The sequence below is a fragment of the Zea mays genome, chromosome 4 (genome assembly GCF_902167145.1).
Source record: "Zea mays cultivar B73 chromosome 4, Zm-B73-REFERENCE-NAM-5.0, whole genome shotgun sequence".
NCBI lineage: Eukaryota > Viridiplantae > Streptophyta > Magnoliopsida > Poales > Poaceae > Zea > Zea mays.
In genome coordinates, this window is record NC_050099.1 from 30,190,233 (window position 1) to 30,197,970 (window position 7,738).

The window sequence follows — 7,738 nt, forward strand, 5'->3', positions numbered from 1 at the left end:
TAAAAGAAAGAAAGCGATCCACACATATCTAGTGAAAGTAAAAATTGGTTAATTCCAAGCAACCTTTGCACTTACCTTATGCAAACTAGTTCAATTCTGCACTTATATATTTGCTTTGGTTTGTGTTGGCATTAATCACCAAAAAGGGGGAGATTGAAAGGGAAATAGGGTCAAACCTTTTCCTAAATGATTTTGGTGGTTGAAATGCCCAACATAAATAATTGGACTAACTAGTTTGCTCTAGATTATATATTATACAGGTGCCAAAGGTTCAACACAAACCAATAAAAAGATCTAACTTATGGTTCAAAATAAAGGAGCGAAAGAAACCGAAGAGAACCCTGGTCTGGCGCACCGGACTGTCCGGTGCCCTAGGGACCGTACAGGCTGAACTCTTCACCTTCGGGTTTCTGGAGAGCCACTCCGCTATAATTCTTCGGACTGTCCGGTGGGTCACCGGACTATCCGGTGGGTCACCGGACTATCCGGTGTGCCAGCGGAGCAACGGCTCAGGAGCGCAACGGTCGACTCCAACGGTCGCCTGCAATGTGAACAGTGCGCGGACAGTTCGCGCAGAGTCAGAGCAGCACCAGAAGGCGCACCGGACAGTGAACAGTGCCTGTCCAGTGCACCAAGAAGTCAGAGCTCCAACAGTCGAAACTGTGACACCCCTGGTGTCAATTTCGCGTTATGTCGGGAGATTTATCCTAATCTCAGACGCTCAGTGAAAATTTCTATTTCTCCATCACGTTTATCTCCATTTATCAAGTTACTTGTGAAGGTTTCACCGATTTCGGATTTTACTCGATCTCCAGAAGGCCAAATTTGGAGCCTGTTAACACTTTTATTCTCGGCACGAATGCGAACTCGAAAATCATTCTCGATTTATAAATCTCATCTGAAGCTCATTTAATCAAGACTCTCGACTGTTATTTAATCTGAGCCCGAGTCTAATTCCTCGAACCTCGATCGATGTCCGACTATTTTAATCTGAGTCTGTACTCTCAGACGGAATACTCGATATGTCGTCCTCTAATCAATTTTTATCCGACTCGGCCAAATATCTCATGTCCGAACCGAACTCAAAACCCTGTATCGACAGCGATTTTAAAATATCACGATTCGCCTTCTCCGACTAAAAATCCAAAGCCGATCAAATCTCAGGACGATTTATTTTCGAATCACGCGTAGGGAATTATTTCCGAGCGAATTCAAATCAAACTCTCGGTCGAATTAATCGCTCAATCGTCCGTTCGCCGAAACTCTAATTGCTCTGTTCTATGTAGAAACGGATTCCGCGGGAGCATTTTTATTCGGAAAAAAAATTTAGCGCGACCCGAGTACGTGTTTTGGGCCAAGCCCATTCCAGCCCGGCCCATTTGGCCCATGAGAAAACCCTAACCCTAGTGCCCCTCTATAAATAGCAGCCCTCTCCTAGCAAGTGGAGGCATTTTTGCACTCCCACCCCTCAATTTTTCCCAGCCGCCACAGCCATTCTTCCTCCCTGTCTTCTTCTCTCCACGGCAGCAAGCCTCTCCCATGGCACAGCAGCAAATCCCATGCAGCGAGCTCCTCCCCATGCGGTGTCCGACCACCACTTCTTCACCTGCGCAGGATCCCCTAGCCCAACCCCTTGCGGCGGGAGCACAGCCGTCGTTTCTCTTGGTGCTCAGCTCCTAGGCACAGATCCCTCCATGGCCGTCAGCTGCGCTCGAGCTCCACTCCTCCCATGGCGCCACAACCCCAGCCGGCCCCCTTCTTCCCCATGGCCGAACATCTCCATGGCTGGCGCTCCCCTTTCCTTGGTTCCCCATGGCTGCTCGTTCAGGTGCCCTGCTCCACCTCGCAGAGCGCCTGCTCTTCCCCTACTCGAAGCTTTCCATGGCGCCCCCTGCTCCCAGCCATGGCGCCCAGAAAAATCCCCCAGCCAAGCCCCCAAGCAGCGCCCTCCCTGCTCCATGGCCGAGCTCGCCCAGGCCTCCATCGCCGTCGGCCTCTCGGCACCCGAGATCCACTGCCTCTCTACCCCATTCCCTCTCCCACGCCACATTTTATCTCTGATCTATGGCACACGGCAGCAGCAGCCATGGCGTCCATTTTTTCTCTGCGCAGCGATGCCGGTCCAAAAGACAGCAGTCCCGGACTCCCTCTGTGTCGCTTGCATGCCACCCGCTCGACGTATTGCGTAGCCACATTGTCGCTGCTCGTTGTCCAACAACGCGCAACCCCTCTATTTTTCCCCGTTGGCGCAGCAGCCCCACCGTCTCTGCGCGACTCGCTGCTTTGTGCTGCGCAGTGAACAGCACGCCGTCGACGCTCGTCGGGTGTTTGCTGTTTTTGCGCAGCCCCATCCGCGACGTCTTTCACCCCCGGTGAGACAACGACGCTCCTTGTTTGATTCCACATCGGCGTTATTTTCATATGATTAATTGTGTATGTGTGCTGTTTTATTTTTGTTTTGTGGAGGATAGGCACCCCGTGTTTTACGTGGAGAAGAAGGCAAGCCGCTCGACGCTCGTCGATGTTCGGAGCGATGCACAAATCGGAATCGCCATCGTCCTTACAAACGCCGATTGGGTTTGTTTATGGTGAGCCAATGCATGTCGCTCTCGATCGACTCGTTTAATTAATTTGAATGGATGTGTGTAAAATGTTTCGTTTATGCGCATTGGTAGGATCGTGTTTGCGATTGGAGAACAAAAGGTTATGTGATGTATGCGATTTGTAGTTGTCTAATTATGTTTTGGTCGATGTGGTGCATGTTTAAAAATTGTATTGGTATGGATTGAATTTTGTGGCGAAAGAAAAAGAAGTAGGAAAGAACTCGGATGTTTTTATATCTTGGTAGGAAAAAAATATGTGATGCATTGTTTGATGCGAAAAACTAAGTTACAAAATGCGGATTACGTTTGGGAAATGTATTGATATGTGGTTATGCGAAAACTATAGTTGTTTTATGCAATGTGATGGGATTCATGGTTATATAGGGAGTATATTTATTGATGTGACGAGTAGTTTAGAAAATGCTAGTTGCATAGAGGGGGAATTATTAAAACATGAGTATCGGAGTTCATATATTAGTGGTCGCGCCACATTGATTGAAGTGTCTCGAGTGCACGCCACCACATGGTTGTATGCGAGACAAGGTTATGCGCAGGATGAGTTTAGTAAAAATCATCTGTGTCACTAGTGTTAAGTTGAGATTTATTTGCGCATGGAAAGTAATAGTGTGTTTAATACTTAGAACTCTTAGTCGTTAGTAGAAATTGTTTTGGCTTATGTAGAAAGGTGATGACATGCCGTAAGTAGTCATCACTTACTCTATAATTATAAGTCGAGTCTATACGCGTTAGGCGTTCCTTAAGTTGTGCTTCGCAAATAAGTGTATGATTGTGTTTATGACTTGAATAGATGTCTTCGAGTGAACTGATAGGTTCCTAAGGCAAATATGTGTAAGGTGTTTATAGTAACACTTTATTCCGAAAGGTGTTAAGCCTGCACAAAAATAAGAGATAAGTGTACTTGTTTTATGCATGTGATCGATGATTGGGATAGTCGAGGCGAATGAGGAGTATGATTAATCCGGTTAGAGTCACTATGTTGTTGATGCCTTGTGCGTAACCTGGGGCACGTATGTGCGTGTGTGCCGTGGTGTATTATAGTGGTGGTGGCATAAGATATTTGATTGAGATGTGCGGGTATATGCCGTGATATGGTTATACTCGCGACGAGGAAGGATGTATGCCTTGGGTAACGCGACGCTTAGGTCGTTGTTGTATAATCGGATAAAGGTTGTATTATTGAGCTTGAATCAAAATATGGGAACTAGTGGTACGCTAGGCAGACGGTGTTCCAAATAAATAAATCGGTTGATGTGGTAGTTGCCGTGCGTGATTTATTGTTAGTGAGTAGTTGAATTACGAAAAGCATGTTAGAAACTAGTGTGCGGCGTGAAACTGTGTTCGTGTGGTGAATGTGTTAATTAAATGTGTATGTTAGTTCTCGCGCGTGAATTAACTTGTATAAAAAAATTAGTAAGTCTACTTGTTAGTTCTCCCTTGGTTATGTTTACTCTAACAAATGGTAAAGTGTTAGAATAATTCAAGTCTTTAGAACGCGGCAATTCTTGAATTATATAGAAGCTAAAATTTATTGATTGCTGTTTTGGACTGCACGCACTGTTTTAGTTGTGCTGTATGTTTGATGAACTAAATTGTGTTTTCTGTAGATATGTGCTATAGAAAAGTGGTAGATAACTTTATTCTCTTGCTGGTGTTAAAATTTGACAGCCATAGGTCTGACAGTTTAGGAGTTATGCTTTTTACAAATTCAGTAACTGAATCTGTCCAAATTCTGTACAGATTTCAGAAACTGCATTGTTTGCTTAAGTTAATGTTACAATCTGTTCATGGTCGTTATAAGAAAGTTGTAGATGCTTTTCTTATATTGCTTGTGTTAAAATTTCATAACCATAGGCCTGATAGTTTAAGAGTTACGAATTTTACAAACTGGTTGCTGTGTTCTGTCCTCTGTCAGAACAGATTTCGAAAACTGTAATGTTTGATTTGATTAAACCTGGAATCACTTCTTGGTGATTATAAAGGTTATGTAGTGCTTTTGCCAAGCTTTCCAAAAAGTCTCGGATCACTATTTTTGGTGGTCTGAAGATTAAGTTATGGATGTTTAAAGTCTGAAGACTGAATCTGTCCAGTTCTGGACAGCACAGCCTTCATAATGTATTTTACCCTTGATACATGTTAAACCAGCCAGTGATGTTTATAAATAATTTGTAGAACGTTCAATTAGCTTTCCAGGAAGTCTAAGATCACTTTGTTTGGATGTCTGAATCTTCAGTTATGAATTTTTAAAGTCACAAGTCTGAATCTATCCAAATCTGGACAGCGTTGTTGTGTTAACACCTTTTGACCTTGCTAAGTGTTTAATCATGTTGTGATGACAATACCAAAGTTGTGAAGCACTTTTCAAGCTTTCTAGAAAGTCTTAGTTTACTATATTTGGTTGAATATCTTGTGAGTTATGACTGAAACAAATGACTGCTGTATTGCTGTCCAAAAATTCTGCTAGTGCGCTTTTGATTGTTTAGTTCACCCTTCTCGCTAAAAATGTTTGGTTTGCTCTTAAGTAATGTAGACTTGCCATGGTTAAGCTAGAGATGACATGTGTGACTTGTTTTATATGTTCCTTTCTATAGTGATTGCGATATAGGAGTTCCATAGATATTGACGCTTATGTCCTCTATTGAATTTGTGTTATCAGTGATGCTTGTGTGTGATCAATAGGAGAACTAATAAAAAGCCGTGTCCAAATAAATAAAATGTATGTGCTTGTGATGTTGTAATTGTGTTGTGTAAATAAATAACATGTTGTCGTCTTTTAATGGTGTTAATGTTGAACGTCGATAATGTGTAGATAACTTAAGCGAACATGTGGTTGTTACGGTGTCTTCCATTTTATTGTTTAGTTCGCCACGGTGTCCTTGTATATCTTGTGTTATTTCATTATATTCATACATATGCATCTTGCATCTCATTTAGGACCGAGAGATGACTATCGTGCAAGTGATGTGGTGCCAACAACAAGATGCAGTTGGTGGACAACCTAAGAAAAGGATGGACATACCAATGGATGCTCGCCAAGCGAGTACCCACCCCAGCAAACACTATGTAAGTGTTAAATTAAAGGCAAGCCCCGGTTTTATGCATAACTGTTTATATATGCTATTTTACTACACTTAATGTTTGTAGGCTTGTACTGTGCACTTAAGTGTAGGAGTTGACTGAAACCCTAGTTGCATGAACTCAGGATTCCCTTTGAGATGGATACTAGTATGCTAGGTTGAGTAGCTGATTTGCTAACTAGGGATCTCGGTAGAAGTCGAGTGATTTTTCTAGCACTCGCGCGAGGTCAGGAATTGATTGTATCCATTTTTATATCAGAATGATGATGGTCTGTGGACACGGATCCATGGGGATGCGTTGTCTACGAGACGAAAATTGGAATAAGGATTAACGTGCGGATACCTGTGTCAAGTGTTTGAGCGTACTAAACACATGCCGAGAAATATGGTAAATCGGTAAGCCTAGTACCTGAGTGAATCTGCCCGCAGATTGCCCTCCTCACGCGACCTCAGACGTGGTCTCCCATTCCGGTTATGGTGGGTACAAGTGCGGTCACTGCACGACGGCAGTCGGGGTCAGTGAGGCATTGTATGCCAAGGCGGTGAGCCCCTTTCTGTTGCCAAGGAATCGATGGGGACGGTTGATGTGTGTGGGTACGGAGTGCCTCGCCACGTCGTGTGTTTAGGTTTACCTTGCAAGGATAAAAACTCGATTCGAATCGTCTGCTTCTCGCAGCTAATGAGACTGCTTGATCCATTGTACTGCATTGAGTAATAAGTGGAAATGAGGTGACTGGCAAAAGATGTTGTTTGATAAAAATGCTTGATATCATGTATGATTAGCTAGGTACACATCTAGTCAAAAAGGATCATACTAAAACTTGAAAAGCTAAAACTTGATTTTAGACTCAGCTAGTGCTTTTGGCAAACCAAACCCCTCAGCCAAACAGATGCATGTCTAGAGGTAGAGGAGTAGACTCCTCACACCGGGTAAGTCTAGCTGAGTATTAGTATACTCAGCCTTGCTTGTGGCATAAATTTTGCAGGTACCTCCTTGATTTTGGTTGATGGTGTGACTTGGCCTCCATCCCTGCCACCGGGATAGACGGTCGAGTGGGTTATTGCTTCCGCAAGAGAGGACCAGGAGGAGTAGCGTGGCCAGGCTTCGCCATGTTACTCGGGTTTTCTCCGTTAGTTATTTCCACTGCATTAAAATTTATGATTATTATTTCTGAAACTCTGATAATGTAATCACTAATGATACTTATTAAATTTGTGGTATTATGTTTTATTGTATTTCTCTGTGTCTCACCTTCGTGTGAGCTAGTGGTATTCGATCCTGGTAAGTGGCTTTTATCGGACTAGATCTGAGGGACTGACGGGTTATTCTTGTTTAAGTGTGTTGCTGCCCTTAAGGGTGCGACTTGGGCACTTGAGCTGGAATAATTCGGGCGGTTCTGCCACAGAAACCGTTAGAACCCTAACGGTTGGGTGACGTGGCTGGCGCACCGGATAGTGTGCGGTTGCGCACCGGACTGTCCGGTGCGCCCATCGACAGACAGCCTCCCCAACGGTTGGTTTGGTGGTTGGGGCTATAAATACCCCACAACCACCACCACTCCAAGCATCCAAGTTTTTCAGACATCTCATTCAATACAAGAGCTAGTGCAATCAATACAAGACACAATTCAATAGAATCAAAGCCTCTCCAAGTCCCAAATCCACTCCAAACAAATAGTGACTAGAGAGAGAGTTTTTGCTCGTGTTCTTTGAGCTCTTGTTCTTGGATCGCTTTCTTCTTCCCATTCTTGTTCTCAAGACACTTGTAATCAAATCAAGAGACACCAAGTTGTGGTGGTACTTGTGAAGGGTCTAAGTGACCCGTTTGATTAAGGAGAAAGCTCACTCGGTCTAGGTAACCGTTTGAGAGAGGGAAAGGGTTGAAAGAGACCCGGTCTTTGTGACCACCTCAACGGGGAGTAGGTTTGCAAGAACCGAACCTCAGTAAAACAAATCACCATGTCACTCGCTTTATTTCTTGGTTGATTTGTTTTCGCCCTCTCTTTTGGACTCGATTTTATTTCTAACGCTAACCCCGGC